General features: G+C 43.2%; 1 protein-coding gene across 1 annotated transcript in view; it reads left to right on the top strand.

Moving 5' to 3' along the window:
* Positions 1–18,777, top strand: part of LOC127628731 (bone morphogenetic protein 7-like) — an 85,956-nt gene that overhangs the window by 15,474 nt on the left and 51,705 nt on the right. The window lies entirely within an intron of this gene.

Raw genomic sequence — 18,777 nt, 5'->3', positions numbered from 1 at the left:
TCAATATTTGCATTTGCGTCCATCACTAAGGTTCCTATAGACCAGCAGGGTACCCAATGGGGTACGCAAGTAGATGCCAGGGGGGTACATGAAAATAACTGGATTTTGCTTACTTAAAATAAAATGAATAGGGATCAGGGCTGGGTAAAAATATTGATTTCATAATTTATTCGCAATCTTCATTTGAATGATCTTGATATCTAATTGTTAAATTCAAAGATTGACCTTTTAATACATGATGTTTAGCATTGAGATACTTTCACTATATGTCGAGGAAAACTTTGGTTTGACTTGTCTTGTTCAATGTGTTCAAAGACGAGATTCATGCAATCCATTTGTCAGTAGGCCCTTTCACACATGCAACCAGGTAAATTACAGGACAATCATTGGGTTGCCTTTACTGATAAATGTACCAGATGTGCTGTTCACACATACCATCAATATGGAAATGTATAGGTAATGATACAACTTCTCATTAAGGTAAATTCCCAGAGCAAAATTTACACAAATTTGCAAAAAGGTCATGCTCAAACATGACCTCAAACCTGAAAAATGCAGTACATTGTCTGGAAATGGCTGGATGTGTGAAAGGGGCTGTTGATAATGTCTCTTTTAATACCCTTTCTGCAGCATTCTGAGATGATATTCTTCTCATCACAATTGTGCAGAACGGTTATCTGAGTTACTGGATGTTTTTTGATTGTGGCACCATTCTGAGTAAACTCTAGAGACTGTTGTGTGTGAAAATCCCAGGAGATCAGCAGTTACAGAAATAATCAAACCAGCCCATCTGGCACTAACAATTATCCATGCGATTATCTAATCAGCCAATCACTTGTCAGTGTGCAGTGCTAAAATGGAAAACATCCAGTGAGCAGCAGTTCTCTGGACGGAAATGCCTTGTTGATGAGAGAGGTCAACAGAGAATGGCCAGACTGGTTCGAACTGACAAAGTCTACTGTAACTCAGATAACCAATTTTGGTGAGAAGACTATAATCTCAGAATGCTATTCTGAGATGTTGGTTGGCACTGTTTTGGTGGCACGAAGGGGACCTATACAATATTAGGTAGGTGGTTTTAATGTTGTGGCTGACCTGTGTGAATATATATGTATATATATATATATATATATATATATATATATATATATATATATATATATATATATATATATATAGTGTGTAGTAGAAATACATTCCCAGACATACAGTACTTCATCCACTATGTTGGCATTGTGTTCATTGTCATTGATGTTTAACATACTAACAACAACCAAGAAAACAATATAATGGTTGTAAAACAAGTACAAATTAACCACAAGGAAGAACTTTCTTGGTTCCTATAACACTTTTGAAAAGTACCCCCAGCTCAAAACCATCCTGAGATCACCCAGATCAAAAGTGAAGTTTAAGCTGCAGCTTTTCAATGCAGCTTACATATCTGTGCAGCTTTATGGATGCGAGTCTTGGGCGCTCACTGAGGCACTGGAGCCCAAACTCGACATCTTCACCAGAAAGTGTTATCGGATCACGCTGGGCATCAATCAAGCTGAAGCTCATATGACTAATAAATAACTTTACAAGAAAACTGGCCAAATTACAATCAGTTCAACTATTAGATCGAGACAGCTGCAGTTTATTGAACACTGTCTACGAATGAACGAGTGCGAACCGGCGAACATCTATGCCTTTTACAAGTTGGAAGTAACATCGATCCCACGTGGTAGACAGCGCTTTTCATATCGAGAAAAAGTGTACAAAGATCTTAAACACTTAGGCCTGGAATTGGAAAAAGAACATCTAATTCAAGAGGTCACCAGATTGGCAGAGGATAAAAAGTTGTGGAAGAGTATTGTCGTGCCTAACAAGCCCGCCCGATGATGACCCCCCCAGCTAACAGCACTCTTCCGTTTCTTCCTGTCAACTGTCATTGTTAAGTGCTGCAACATTAAACAGTTTCTGCACTCCTCTGTCCCTTTCCTTTGCTTTCAGCATGTTTCTTGTTCCTTTCTTCTCTGTGCCTCTTGTGTATCTTTGCTCCATCCTCTGCTTTCTCTCTTTCGTCTCTTTCTCTGGCACTGTGAAAAGGCCTCCCAAGCATTCCTGCGCTCAGCATGCTGCCCTTGGGAGATTGCCAGAGGTTAATACAGATGTTTCTGTGCATCTGCAGGCCAAAGCAGCTGTGCGGGGAACATTATCTGCTCAAAGTCAGAAAACACACACACACACACACACACACACACACATACGCACTAGCACACGCGTGCACACACACACATGCACGCACGTACACACACACGCACGCACGCATGCACACACACACACACACACACACACACTCACTTGAAGAACTCACACTGGCCAGCTAAGGTCTAGACATGTCAGTTCCTTTTGTAGAGAAGGTTTAGTGGTTGTTGATGTGATTGATGCAGATGAGACAGATTACCTCTTATTAGGAAGATACAATTTCTCAATTGGCCTGCTTTCCACAGAATGAAAAGGAAGTTTTTTTTACCGAATATGTTACTTTTCTACCCCATGGAAATCATGAAACCTCTCCATTCCCGCCGCCTTCAGTGTTTTGGCAGGTAGTTTGCAACACCGGAGCAGCAAGGACTTCACAGACTGTGTCCAGTCTGTGCCCTTTAGACTTATGTCCACCGTACTAGCCAGTGTCATAAGTCAGGGCAACTATTCGTTTGCCATGGGATCCGCAACCGGGGGGCGGCCACCTCCAAGCAGACTATGTCGCATTGGGTGAGGGATGTTATTGCCCTGGCCTACGAGGCGCTGTCAAGCTTCACCAGTAGGTTTCAGGGCTCACTCCACCAGAGGGGTCGCCTCCTCTAAAGCCTTGGCTAGAGGGGTCCCTCTGCAGCAAGTTTGTGATGCGGCAGGCTGGTCCTCTCCGCACACATTCATCAAATTTTATAATTTGGATGTTCATGCCACTCCGGGCTCTTATATCCTTGAGTCGACATCTCAAGCTCATGTCTGAGACCTCTCGCGTTCTTGTGAGCACACTTCACAACCGTAGGGGTCCGGACAGCCTCAGTGCGGCGGCGTTGGTATTCTCGTTCCCAAAGCACGTTTCTCAGCGCAGCATCCTAGTGAAGCTTTTTGTAAAGGGAACGTCTCGGGTTACGTAGTGTAACCCTAGTTCCATGAAAAAGCGGAACGAGATGCTGCGCTTCTTTGTCGCATTGGGATGTCCCAGGACTGCTCTTCAGAAAAAAATATATCTGACGACACTCTGGTGACACATCTATTTATAGCCTGGCCACAGGTGCATCCAATGATCTCACCAGCCGAGGCTATAAATGTTACACACATATTCACAGCTGGTCACAATGTAGGATTGTTCCCAAAGCGCTTTTCTCAGGGCAGCATCTTGTTCCGCTTTTTTCAGGGAACAAGGGTTACACTACGTAACCCGAGACGTTTTCTTAAATGAGAGAACATGATCGTGTACACCCCATGCTCAGCTGTAGGCCTCTGCTAACCTGCTAGTTAATGTTATTGTGTTGAAATAGTTTTGCTAATCAGCTGTGGGTCCAATTTTATTTAGAATTGTTTAGAATTATGCAGTGTTTGTCATTCTTCTTACTATCATGAATAGTGATCAAGTGTGGAGATGGATTTAGTTTTACAAACAGTGATCCATGATAGTGCTTGGCTAACTTGCTATGTAATGTTATGGTTTGGTAATAGTTTCCTATTCAGCTGTGGGCCAGCTTTTACCAAAAACTGTGTAACAAAATTATATAATTACAAGCTGTAATGTTACGGCCGCTATCCATGGTAGTCCACGGCTAACTTGCTCACTAACCGGGAGTAAGCCTCTGTTTTCCGTACTAATCTCTGCTGAAAAAAGTTCGGCTACACCCATTCCAGCAAAAGATGACTAACTCAGATGCACTACGTGTCTTTTACTTGAAGCTTTTTTATATTCACAATAATCAACACTGTACTTGTAAGAAAGCTACAAAAGTAAAGGTCCTGCTCAAGTCGTGCTTGCGAAGGTGGTTTGGGTCGATCAGCTTGTTCTTCCAAATTTTCATTATCTGACTCGGACACAAACTGGTATGGCAAAAACCGATGCCTCTGTTAAAGTAGTTACAGTAGTGTTTACAGCTATTAATGAAGCCTGACACTCAGTTATGGTATGGGGCATTACATTTCCGACATGCGGTTGACCAATCACAACAGATGGGGCCAGCTGACCAATCAGAGCAGACTGGGCTTTTCGGAAAGGGGTCTTTAAAGAGACAGGAGCTAAATCAGAGCGTTTGAGCAGAGGATGAAAATAGGTTTAGCAGAAATGCACAATATGAGATTTTTTTTTTTTTTTAACATTAAAGCATGTAAACCTATTCTAGTAGACCCCCAAATTAAAATCATGAACCTGTAAATTAGCATAATATGAGTCGCAGGCTGTGTTGGCACAGGGCCATCCGTATACAGCCTCAGAAGGCAGCATTTTCCAGTTTTCAGGCGCAGCCATAGACAATTGCGAGCAACAAACAGAGACTTCAGGCCCGTCCAAACTCCCTATTGTGCCCCCCACTCTTCTAAGGAGGAAGGATGAATATAAGGTACTTTTCAAATTGTTCTGAGACCTGTTTCCTTAAGAGTTCCATTCATTCAGATTAAGCCATTAACTAGGATGCAGCCCATGTGTGTGTGTGTGTGTGTGTGAGAGAGAGAGTAGGTGAGAGAGAGAGAGAGAGAGAGAGAGAGAGAGAGGGGAGAGGGAGCATGAAGGTGCTTTCCAAAAATATTAATATAAGTTATTTCAGATACTTTAGAAAATCTTATATTGAAGTCACTGGGATGTGTTGAAACCAGTGACATGCACAGACTTTAGCAGAATCAGGAGCAGAAGGATGAAAAAGGGCACTGATTTTCAGTGTTGGAGAAACAACAGTACTCATAATTTAAAGTAGTTATACAGTCAAGCTACTTATTTGAAAAAGTAGTTAGCTACAATACAAGCTACTTTCAAAAAGTAGCTAGCTACTTTGAAGCTACTTAATTAAGCAACACTGTATGTTTTTACAATGCTATTATCAAACCAATAATAATAATTGAAATAATTTATAAAAAAAAATATATTAATTAAAAACATTAAATATATTGAATTGATTAATAAAGGCCATAAAATACTTGATTAATAAAAGCCATAAAATAAAATAAAATACAACAACATAAAATAAAAACAGAAAAGGTCAGATGACATATATATAATAAAAATATATATAATTTTTTACTACACACTTTTCAGTCCCCCTGCTGTGGCCAGGTGTAGCCAAACAGATCTCATGACAAGTCATTCATAATTAATGATTTGGCTATTTTGTACGGTCTCGCACGATGTTATTGGCATACACTCGTATGACTTCACGTGTAAATTCCGGGATGTGTAATGTGGAAGTAAATGAGAGTTCCTCGCACGAGGCGTTGAGGACATAGTTATTAATATTATGCCCTTACCCAAACAACTTATCTAAACATTACCAATCAGTAGAGTGTGTAAACATGATAGGACGCTGTTGTGTGTGACAGAAGCAAGTATCTTTCACATATTAGATGAAACGATGTCCAGCAACGTCATTGGCTGTAGTAGAAGTCGTAAGAATTCAAACGATTGCAGTCGCACGATATCATACGAATTAACCAAGTTTAGAAACGTTGAACGAATCCTGACGTTATGACAAACTCTCTATGGGTTGACGTTTTGTGCTTGTCACATTGTATTTAGAATAGATAATATGTAAATAGAGACACAGGGCTTGTTTCTTCCCTCACCTGTGTACTTTTTCGTTTTATTTTCTTACCTTTTTTGCCATTGACCAAGTGCCAGCTTTACAGGTCACCTACAAATGTTGTGCTTCAAATATCTGATGGACTGAGTTGTAAAATTTCTATTAAGGTGATTTTCTATTCTATTTACAGCGCGCGGAGAGTGAGGTAGGCGGGAGAGAGAGAATGTGTAAAAATAATTATTTTCAAAGAGTGCATGCTCTGCCACTCTTAGCCAGATCACATAAGGACACGTATACGTGTGAAAACTGATGTGCACATCAAAAACACAGAATGTATGATAGTCCTAATTGTTTAGAGCACATCAATATGAAGACAAAGCCTAATCCAGGTTATTTAAAGGATGAAATCATGGCCGGCGCTTCTTTCAGGTCCACAAAAAGAGGACATGTCTGGGGAAAAAGAGGACATATGGTCACCCTATAATAGATAGAAAGAGAAGAAATGCTAGAAATAATACATGCCATAATTTGCCATGCCACATTTCTTTTACCAGTAATATTATGTATTTAACATAAACATCATAGCTAATTAAATGCTAAGAAATAGTTATGCATGATAGGAATTATTTCTCTCGCTGCTCCCAATAATGCGCAGAAAATGAGAAACATCTCGGGTTACTTAACTGTAAACCCTGTTCCCTGAAAAGCAGAACGAGATGCTGCGCTGATTTAGCGCTTTGGGAACGTCTTTTAGGAGTGACCAGCTGTGAATATGTGTGCAACACGTCAATGAAATTGACAGGAATTTAAAGCCTCTGCTGGTGACATCATCAGGATGCGCCGGTACCAGGGGCTATAAATAGATGCGCCACAGGTGTATCGTCAGATATTTTTGTCTGAAGAGCAGTCCTGGGGCATCCTCAGTGCGGCAATGAAGCACAGCATCTCGTTCCACTTTTTCAGGGAAGAGGGGTTACAGTTAAGTAATCCGAGACGTTCCCTTAGCGCTTTGGGAACGAGAATACCCATGCCGCCGCACTGCGAATGTCTGTAGTTGCCCTTACGGTTGTGTAGTTCTGCTCACAAGAGCGCGAGAGGTCTCAGACATGAGCTTGTGATGTTGACTCAGGACATAAGAGCCCGGAGTGGCATAAACATCCAAAATATAGAATCTTATGAATGTGTGCGGAGAGGACCAGCCTGCCGCATTACAAACATAATGCAGAGGGACACCTCTAGCCAAAGCTTTAGAGGAGGAGAGCCCTCTGGTAGAGTGAGCCCTGATCCCTACTGGCGAAGCTTGCCAGGGCTTGCGCGCCTCGTAGGCCAGGGCAATATCATCCCTCACCCAATGCGACATTGTTTGCTTGGTGGCGGCCGCCCCCTTGTTATGGCCCCCATGACAAACTAATAGTTGCCCTGACTTACGCCACTGGCTAGTGTGGTGGACGTAAGCCTTGACTGGACACAGTCTGTGAAGTCTTTCCTGATCCAGCTTTGTAAACAGCAGGGAACAGAAGGCTTCAAGAGTGACCAGATGTATGGCTGAGAAAGGAACCTTAGGCAGGTAGTCAGGATGAGGGTGCAATATAGCTTTAGCCATTCCTGGGGCAAAATCTAAGCAGGATGGCAAGACAGGTAGAGCCTGCAGATCCCCAATTATTGTTAGAGAAATATTCGCCATAAGAAAAACCATCTTGTGAGTCAGAAGTTTATCAGTCGCTAACTCTAGAGGTTCAAAGGGGGTCTTAACCAGACCCTCAATGACTATTGCTAAGTCCCATGAAGGGATCCTGGTCCACGAACGAAGCGAGCGAGCAGAGGATGTTTCCCCAATGGCATCCCGTCAATCAAGGCATGGCAAGCTGATAGAGCGGCCACATAAACCCTGAGAGTGGCGAGGCATGTGCCTGCTGATACTTTTTTTGGCAGAAAGTCCAGAACTGAAGCAATCTGGCAGTTTACTGGATCTGCATTATGTGCAATGCACCATCTTTCAAAGACACACCATTTATTGGCATAACTTCTTCTAGTAGAGGGAGCCATAGTGCTCAGAATAGACTCTATGACTTCAGGTGAAAGCCCAGTGTCCCTCAGTTGGTACCCTTCAGGGGCCAAACATGAAGGTTCCACAGCTCGGGCCGGGGATGAAATATCTTCCCCTGCACCTGAGACAGATTCCCTCCTGTCCGGAATCACCCAAGGCAAGCCGTCGAGTAGAGACATTTTCTCTTTGAACCATACCCTGTTTGGCCAACACAGCGCCATCAGTAAGAGACTGGGCCCTTGCTGGCGAACTCTGGCCAGGACTCCCGGGAGCAGAGAAAACTGGAGGAAAGGATGCATTCTGGGTGCTGGGTGACCCATAGAGAAGTAGAGGGGACATTGCGCTGTCTGTGAGGCGAAGTAGTCAACTTCCGCTCTGTAAAATCTCAACCAGATTTGTTTCACTACCTCGGGGTGGAGTTTCCACTCTCCATCGATATTTTCTCTCTGGACTGTAAATCTGCTCCCCATTCAGGAATCCAGGGATATAAGCTGCTCTGATTAACAGGAGCTTGCCCTGGGCCCAAAAGAGAATCTACCATGCTATTCTATTCAGCTGGCGTGAACGTAGACCTCCTTGATGGTTTATGTAAGAGGCTACCGCTGTGTTGTCCACACGCACCAAGACATGGCAGCCTCTGCAGGAAGTTTTTCAGGGCCAGAAATACAGCCGTCAACACTAGACAGTTGATGTAACAATCAAGCTGATGACCCTCCCATTCCCCTTGAGCTGGACGACCACTTAATACCGCTCCCCAACCTTGCAGTGCAACCTTGGCCTAGCCTGACATTGCTCAGGGTGTTTTGAATTGTCTCGATTCAAGCAGGAGACAATTGTGCCTGCATCATGATCGAATTCCATATGACCCCAGATAGGTAGTTTCCTGAGTGGGAGAGAGAACGCCTTTCCTGACGTTGAGTCTCAATCCCAGAGAAACCAGATGAGCAAAGATGATATCCCTGTGCTGTAATGCCAGTTCTTGTGACTGTGCTAATATCAGTCAGTCCTCAAAATAATTCAGAATGCAGATGCCCTGGAGTCGCAAAGGAGCCAGTGCTGCATCCATGCACTTCGTGAATGTGCAGGGTGATAAGGCTAGGCCGAATGGAAGAACCCGATATTGGAAAACCTCTCCCCCGAAAGCGAACTTCAGGAACTTCCTTTGTTGTGGCAGACTTTCTATATGAATGTATTCGTCCATGAGATCGATTGTGACCAACCAATCCTGATGTTGGATTTGACACGACCGTCTTGACGTTAGCATCTTGAACTTGAACGCCTTATCTAAGTGATTCAAGCCTCAAAGGTCTAAAATCGGATGAAACCCCCCCATCCTTCTTGGGAACCAGGAAGAATTTGCTGTCTATCTGGAAGGGGAACATGTTCTATGGCCCCTTTGACCAAGAGATTTTGCAGTTCTTTCCATAGTAGACATGCTTGTTCGGTTTCAAGTAGTGGGAACCACGCTGTTGAAATGCGGAGGACGGTGAATTCTGAGGCACTAAGGTGTTCTTCGAGATCATGCGAGGGACCGGTTGGATCTGGAGAGAGAGAGCGATTGATAGGGACGAACCCGTCTCTCGCTCCTCAGCCAGATCCATACGTGAGCCGCACAACGAAATGGTGGGGGCTGGCTCTTGGAAATAAGTAAGACGAGTGCACAGCATCTTCACTGTGCTCACACCCACCTCACTCTAACTCAAGAGCAGCATGCTCTTCCCCCAAACAAACAATACAAAACTGGTGTGTGTCTGATTCAGCCATATGGCGTAAACAGGGAAACACACACTGTTTGTTTTGTTTATCGCTCATTTTCTCTTTGTCTTTCACACTTAAGTCATAGAAGAAAGAAGTAAAAGAATAAAACGATTTCTGTACTCTGCCAAACAAATCTAACTCCTATCAGAGGAAAGTAGAAAATTTGACAGGCTTGTGAAGCACAACACACACAGAATGGTCTGAAGACAAAAGACCTGACGATGCACCTGTGGCACATCTATTTATAGCCCCTGGTACCGGCACATCCTTATTATGTCACCAGCAGAGGCTATACATTTCTGTCAATTTCATTGACGTGTTGCACAAATATTTACAGCTGGTCACCCCTAAAAGATATTCCCATCCATCCATCCATCCATCCATCGTCAACCACTTATCCTGTGTACAGGGTCACGGGGAAAGATATTCCCAATCCGCTAAATCAGCTCAGCATCAAAGTGAAGCTTTTGATAGGGAACTAAATAAAACTATTCAGAACAGAAAATAAATCCATCAAAAGGCAATAACTCATTGAAATGTATTATTAAAAATAAAGGTATATATGTTGTTGTCTTGTCTATTAATAACAACGTGTCTGAAACCTTCTTGGTGTTCTTTTATCATTTTCAGATTTTCCCGACTCTGCACATTTTGTAAAAGTAAACAAACTGTGGTTGGTCGCTTTACATAACCATCAGACAGATTCTTCTTATCCAAAAGAGCCGAAATAAGTTGCCAGAAGATGGCGGTAATGCACTATTTTTGTTTGTGATCTGTTGTTACAAAAGAAGAAGAAAGACGCTGATGCAGCAGTGTTGCCAACTTAGAGACTTTGTCGCTAGATTTAATGACTTTTTTCTAAATAAGTGCCTAGAGTCAAATCTTGCGACTTTTGGGACAAACCTTACCTACTTTCCGTAGAAGAGTCGCCAGTACTGCCACACGAGCACAAGGTCTTGCTTTCCCACTGCAGGCACCCCTCTCTCTGTGTGCAGAGGAGCAGCACATTCAGTTGACCGCACGGCAGCTGACTCAGACGTGAATGAGCTGCGCATGTGCAAACAGAGTTGCCAAGGACAAATCAGTAATCTGTATTGTATACTTCTCCTTTGTTTTAATTTAAACAATTTAATTTGACCATTATTTTTCTTTCTTATCACTCACTGTTACCCAGCTGGAGAAGAAAAAATAAGATATTCTGTCACTTCTAACTTTCTTTCCGAGGGATAATTTTACATGTAAATATAGCCGAAATTACAGCACAGCTGGTGTCTTTAGCTTATGTTATAAAATCAGGCTTTTAGCAGTGCAGCAGCTTGGAAATTTCTTGGAAGTGACTACTGGTTAACATGTAGTCTAAATGGGTGGCGTTTCAGTCACAATTTCATACTCGTTCCGTTGTCTGACAACAGAAACAGAACATATATTTAAATGAGAACAGCTTTATTGGGAATTGGCAGTATTCTATAAAAGCCGTATTGATATTCTATCACTGAAAGTGATGCGACCACTCCCATTATAATAAATAAATCTGTCCACACTACAGGTGTGTGGTGTCGGAAATGTGGTAGAAATCGAGTATTATTATTATAGTTCATAATTATTATTATGAACTTTCAACACATTACATGAAGTGGATTTTTTATGTGACATGTTATAATGGCACTTCGATGTCCCTTGAAGGGCACTCCTGTGGAAGGGGATGCCATTTGAAAGCTCTTTCAAAACAAAAGTGAGAAAATTAATCTTTTTGAATCTCTCCACAAATCTGTTAGCGAAGGGCACATTTATAGAGTACACTTCAAGGGCTCTGCACATCAGAGTGAATAGGGCGTAGGGAAGATCACTTGCAATTGGAATCCGCCCCTTGATCTGCTGTAGTGTGCACTGTTAAAGGCACCTCTGCTTAATTTGATATAATACCCCCGCGATTCATATAGAAATCTCATGATAACACATTATTACTGTTATTGTGATATTATTATGAGATTTAAAAAAAATTATTTGAACCTTTGTCACACAATCAAACTGGTGTGATCATTCCAGAGTGATCCCTTGGGCGTATGATCACACCGGTGTGATTAGAAAATTTTTGTCTGACTTCATCAACTTGCAACTTTTAAAATTCAAATCTGCTTTTGTGCTGCAAATCTGCCACTGCCACAAAGATTGACTGGCTAACTGTTTGTTATTTATATGTCTAAAACAGCTGCTCGAACTTTTCAACCACAGGACATGTTTATTTTATTTTACATGCATTCAAACAAACAGAAGAATACAAGTTTACTGTTGATATCCACACACTGTGCATAGCAGCGGATGCCCCCCAACCTCCAAGCCCTTGACGCTGAGGATGAAGATGTCTCAGCCACTGCTCCTTTGCCTGCACACACAACACCAAGGGAGGTGGAGGAGGTAAGCTCTTCCTGCTGGAGGGCTACCAGCAATTTTGCCCCTCCTGGACTTTTATCCTGCAAAGTCGGGAGTTCAGACCCTTCCTGCATGCAGGAAACAAACCACTACACTTCAGAGCAGCTGGAGAAAATGCCACCTGGAGTGAAACGAAAGCTGGCAAAGTGGGTTCTGACTAATATCAATGAAATGTACTCATTTTTTGTGGCCTTTGTCCTTATGGGAATTGTGAAAAAGAACTTCCTCTGTGACTACTGGAGCACATTTTTTGAGTCCTTGTTCTCTCAAGACCGCTTCCTCCTCCTCCGTTGCCTGCACTTTAACAGCAGTGCTAGTGCCAGTGTCAGTAATCCCCTGCATAAAATAAGAAAAACATTTACAGCCATCACTTCCTCATTCGTAACATCTTTGTGCCATTCAATGATCGCTGTGTAGATGAGTCTCTAATGAAGTGGAAGGGCAGGCTGACTCACCGGTTACACGCAGGACATGAATGTCTACACAGAATCCACCACTGAAATTATGAGGGGCTTGGGAAACCTCTCAAATGGTGAATGTCTGGTGGATCCGATATAAATAATCATGTCTGTCAAATACTCACTGTGCATGTCACGCACACACACCAAAAAAGTGAAATCTGTTTCTTTTTGCAGGTATAAACTGTTGAATGCCAGCCTTCTACTTTGTCAATGATACATCCATGGAAAGTTTTTTTATGGAACAAAAACATGTTGAAAGGAGTGTTATTCACTTGTAAGTTGTAAATGTCCTGAGTCTGCATGATGTGAAGTGCTATGTTAATTGGCTCTGCTTTATGAGGCATAATGAATGACATATTGAATAATGATTACATTATTTATTACTGTTATGGTTAAACAAAAAACACAAATTTCACAGATGATAGTAATTCTAAATAAGAACTACTTACACATTTCATAATAAATACGTGAACAAACAATATACATATAATAATATTTACTAAGCAGTATGAAAAAAACATGACCTATTAACTATAAAGAACATTTAAACAACCTTTTATAGTTTCAAGAATGTTTGAGTGTATGGTACTCCTCAAAGCATGGAGTAACACACAAGGGAGTGTTACACGGCACACACATGTATTTTGTAATGTGCCTCTCCTTTGAATTCTGTGTGCTGGAGAGACAGACCTTGCAGTGCCGCCTGGTCCTTCTGCCCTGGAAAGTGGTTTGAGGAACTTCAAAGGGGAAATACCTGGCTGTCAGACTCAGGGGATTGTCTGAGGCAGGACAGCCCCCCCCCCACTGCACTGATACCATGGTGAACTCCTCAATCAGCCCTCTAATCAGGTTGATCTTGAATTGCAGAGAATCAGTGACATGTCCTAATGTGAGAAAGGATACTGTTATACCAGTCCCACATTCTCCCAGCATTGTTACGGGGCCTGTGGTACTGTGGGGGCAAATAGGATGAGAATGACCATGATCATTTGTAAAATGACCAAAGATAAAGCAGAATAGTAAAGTAGTAAGGTACTCACCAAGTACATGAGAGCTCTGCAACACTCCCTTTTGTGTTAGCCCATGTTTTTGTGGAGTACCACTTCTGGAAGCCTTATTAAGACTGCAAAAGAAAATGCAGTATTATTATTTATTTGTATTATTTACTTACATCATATTTTATTGTTATTGATCAATTTCATTTAAAATATGTCATATTGAATTTACTGAAATCGTTTATGAAATGTCTTTACCATTATTTTAATAATACTGAATTCACATACAGTATGTCTCTAAAAGAGCAATGCTATATGATTATAACACTGAATTCACATATTTCTCTAACAAAGCAACACTGATGATATTTTACACCACACAGGATGTTTCTCTTCATGTTGAAACATATGAGAAGCTAATCGTGATTAAAGACGTGTTTGGCTTCATTGCTGCAATATTATGTTCAATAATATTATCAATACCAATGCAATCCTACCATTACTTCAGGTGAAAAATATATTCTATTAAAAAAATCCTAAAACATCTCGGGTTACATGTGTAACTTGTTCCCTGAAAAAAGCGGAACGAGATGCTGCGCTTTGCTAAGCGCTTTGGGAACAATCCTGTATTGTGACCAGCTGTGAATATGTGTGTAACACGTCAATGAACATTGACCGGAATTTATAGCCTCGGCTGGTGAGATCATTGGATGCACCTGTGGCCAGGCTATAAATAGACGCGTCACGAGCGTGTCGTCAGATATTTTTTCTGAAGAGCAGTCCTGGAACGTCCCAGTGCGGCAAAGAGGCGCAGCATCTCGTTCTGCTTTTTTCAGGGAACAAGGGTTACACATGTAACCCGAGACGTTCCCTTTACAAAAAGCTTCACTATGATGCTGCGCTTTGCTAAGCGCTTTGGGAACGCAATACCCACGCCGCCACACTGGGGCTGTCTGGACCCCTACGGTTGTGAAGTGTGCTCACAAGAACGCGAGAGGTCTCAGACATGAGCTTGAGATGTTGACTCAAGGACGTAAGAGCCCGGAGTAGCATAAACATCTAAACCATAAAATTTGATGAATGTGTTTGGAGAGGACCAGCCTGCCGTATCACAAACTTGTTCAGACATGAGCTTGAGATGTCGACTCAAGGACGTAAGAGCCCGGAGTAGCATAAACATCTAACCCATAAAATACTATGAATGTGTGCGGAGAGGACCAGCCTGCCACATCACAAACCTGCTGCAGAGGGACCCTCTAGCCAAGGCTTTAGAGGAGGCGACCCCTCTGTTGGAGTGAGCCCTGACACCTACGGGCGAAGCTTGACCATTCGCCTCATAGGCCAGGGCATTAGCATCCCTCACCCAATGTGACATAGTCTGCTTGGTAGCGGCTACCCCCCTGTTGTGGCCCCCATAGCAGACAAATAATACCATACCTGACTTATGCCACTGGCTAGTGCGGTGGACATAAGTCTGAAGGGCATGGACTGGGCAGAGTCCGTGAAGTCTTTCCTGCTCCAGCGTTAAAAACGGCTGGGAGCAGAAGGCTTCCAGAGTGACAGGATGTAGTGTCGAAAAAGGCACCTTAGGAAGGTAGTCAGGATGAGGATGCAGAATAGCTTTGGCCATACCTGGGGCAAATTCTAAACAGGTCGGCAAAACAGACAGAGCCTGTAGATCCCCAATCCTCTTAAGAGAGGTAATCGCCATAAGAAAGACCATCTTGAGAGTCAGAAGTCTGTCAGACTCTAGAGGTTCAAAGGGGGTCTCAACCAGACCCTCTAGGACTATTGCTAAGTCCCATGAAGGAGTTCTGGTCCTAACAGGAGGCCTCCCGCGAGTAGAGGATGCCTCCCCAAAGGCACCCTGTCCATCGAAATGGTGGCCACATAAACCCTGAGAATAGCAGGGCATATGCCTGCTGACAGTTTTTCCTGCAGAAAGTCCAGAACTGAAACAATTTGGCAGTTAATTGGATCTGCACTATGTGAACTGCACCACGTTTCGAAGAAACCCCATTTAGTGGTGTAGATTCTTCTGGTAGAGGGAGCCCTAGCACTAAGAATGGTCTCGATAACCTCAGGTGACAGCCCTGTGTCCCTCAGTTGGTACCCTTCAGTCTTTATGAGGGGGAGCATGACTCGTCACTCGTCAGGGCGGGACTGGTTGGCCGACGGCCCCGCCCCCTGAGTGCGGCGAGGAAAATTGCCCGAAGGCTTCCTCGTGGCTTTTCGCCTCCTGGAATCTGGAGATAAACGTATTCATGGCGTCTCCGAAGAGACCGAAAGCGAAACCGGGGCATCGAGTCCTTATCCTTGATGCCCGAAAGGTTAAGCCATAAATGCCTCTCCGTGCTGACTAAAGCTGACATAGACCGACCAATGGCACGGGCTGTCTGCTTGGTTGCACGGAGAGATAAATCTGTGGCCCGATGAAGTTCAGAAAAGGCTTCTTCGTCGAGCGTTGCACTCAGGTCTTTCAGTAGGTCAGTCTGTTATGCCTGTAACACGGCCATGGTGTGCAGCGCAGCACCAGCCTGACCTGCCGCTTGATAAGCCCTCCCCACTAGCATGGAGGTAGTCCTGCATGGCTTAGTGGGGAGAGCCGGTTTCTTGAGTGATGATGCCAAACCCGGTGAGAGATAGCCCGCAAGCATTTCTTCGACCGGCGGCATCATTGAATACCCCCGTGTTTCAGCACCCACGATAGTCCCTTTTTTTATTTTTTATTATTATATATAAATTGTTTTTGGCCACCAGACAGATAGTTTGGATGGGGGTCTCTTGTTCACGTGGCCAGTCTAGCTGTAGTCTGGCCACAGCCCGAGTAACCACCTCGAGTAATTTCTCAGCCTCTTTATTATTATGCGTGAAATTCAGCGCCCCCCTCGTGAAATGAAGAGGCGCAGAGGTGCGCTTCATGCTTATGAGAAGGATCAGCTGGATCTGACGCGTGTCCCTGACAGTCATAGAATGTTGACAGGGAATATATATATAGAAAGAGGGTAAGGAGAAAAGGTTCACTTCGCACTGCCTAACAAATTATAAATCCTAGCAGAGGAAAGAAAGTTTCTGACAGGCTTGTGAGACACACAGCACAGTATGCTCTGAAGAAAATGGATCTGACGACAAGCATCTATTTATAGCCTGGCCACAGGTGCATCCAATGATCTCACCAGGCTATAAATTCCGGTCAATGTTCATTGACATGTTACACACATATTCACTGCTGGTCACAATACAGGATTGTTCCCAAAGCGCTAAGCAAAGCGCAGCATCATAGTGAAGCTTTTTGTAAAGGGAACAATAGTTTTTTATCAAAGTGAGCATGACTGAACACAGCAAAATAAACAGTAATGAACGCTGCAATGTGCTGAGCAGAGCATTACCAAATACATTACAAAGGCAGTGAAAGGGCCATTGAAGTGTACGGCAAAACTAATGTCATAACGATTTGTATATGTAGGACAAACATCTTTAAGTCATGCATCTATTATAGTCTATGCATGTTTTTTGGAGGTTTTGATATGAAAATGAAGCTTAACATTTACTCCCCAATGTTTAACCCTCCCGTGTGCTTCAGCTATAAAACCCCACAAACCAGCGAAATGCAAGGCTCAAGTAAAGTGAAAATAATGGCAACATAAACTGTTGATTAATATGTATATTATAACTTATAGATATTTTTAATTTTCTGAGGTTTTAAATTGAAAATAGAGCTAAACATGTCCTAGTTTATTCACCTACACTTCGCCAGCTGCAAAATGTCACGTGACTGCAAAATGCCTTGTGATTGGCTTGTTATGGGTACATGTTGTTACATTTAATTTCAAGCACATACAAAACTCATTCCAGGGGGTGACGGTCAGACAAATGGAATGTACGTGCTAAAGATTAACTATTTAAAGTTAATTATTAAAAATTCTCCCCTTTTTCTGGATGACCAAAAGGCCACCTTTAGATTTGTGAGCAAAAGTAGAAGGGGCTTGCTGCCCCCTTTCTGTGCACGTCACAGGTTGACACCAATGCTCTGTTTGTTTCTTGCAAATCTCTATGTGTGTGTGTGTGTGTGTGTAGGTGTGTCACTGTGTGTGGGTAAGAGCAAATACAAGAGGGTCGTTCTTATGCTAATTAATTAGTCAGTGTCTTTGTTTTAGATCATTATTGTGCTGTGGTACCCTGTACTTAGAAATACCAGAAATAATATCGTAATGTACACCACATGAGATTTTTGACTTTCAGAAAAAACTAAAAATGACTTGAAACACATTGAAAACATGTTCACCATTGAAAAGGTGCATTCAAGTAATTGTTTTGTGTGAAATGCATTTGTTATGTAATTTTGAATAATTTAATAGATCTCGATAAAAAAAAAATTACGCCATTGACACATACTTTGAGCCAAAAGAAAGCCATTAATGCTGAGCAACAACTGCAAGCAACCAATGTTTATGAGGACCAGGGGGGTATTCCAGAAAGCAAGATTAACTTCCATCCATCCATCCATCCATCTTCAACCGCTTATCCGAAGTCGGGTCGCGGGGGCAGCTGCTCCAGCAGGGGGCCCCAAACTTCCCTATCCAGAGCCACATTAACCAGCTCTGACTGGGCGACCCCGAGGCGTTCCCAGGCCAGTGTGGAGATGTAATCTCTCCACCTAGTCCTGGGTCTTCCCCGAGGCCTCCTCCCAGCTGGACGTGCCTGAAACACCTCCCTAGGGAGGCGGCCAGGGGGCATCCTTACCAGATGCCCAAACCACCTCAACTGACTCCTTTCAACGCAAAGGAGCAGCGGCTCTACTCCGAGCTCCTCACGGATGACTGAGCTCCTCACCCTATCTCTAAGGGAGAAGCCCGCCACCCTTCTGAGGAAGCCCATTTCGGCCGCTTGTACTCGCGACCTAGTTCTTTCGGTCATGACCCAACCTTCATGACCATAGGTGAGGGTAGGAACAAAAATTGACCGGTAGATCGAGAGCTTTGCCTTTCGGCTCAGCTCCCTTTTCGTGACAACGGTGCGATAGAGCGAGTGCAATACCGCCCCTGCTGCCCCGACTCTCCGGCCAACCTCCCGCTCCATTGTCCCCTCACTCGTGAACAAGACCCCGAGGTACTTGAACTCCTTCACTTGGGGCAAAACCTCATTCCCTACCTGGAGTACGCTTTACTTTACTTAAGATTAACTTACTTGACATAAACCCAGAACTCACGGTTGATTAACCACAAACTTGCTTACTCTCGGTTATTGGTTCCAGAATCCCAGTTCTGGGTTAGTTCACTCAACCGTGAGTTTAAATTTAGAGTTTGTGCGCATTCAAAGTG

Source organism: Xyrauchen texanus, chromosome 35 (assembly GCF_025860055.1).
Source record: "Xyrauchen texanus isolate HMW12.3.18 chromosome 35, RBS_HiC_50CHRs, whole genome shotgun sequence".
Lineage (NCBI taxonomy): Eukaryota > Metazoa > Chordata > Actinopteri > Cypriniformes > Catostomidae > Xyrauchen > Xyrauchen texanus.
This window is presented reverse-complemented; position numbering and strand designations above follow the sequence as displayed.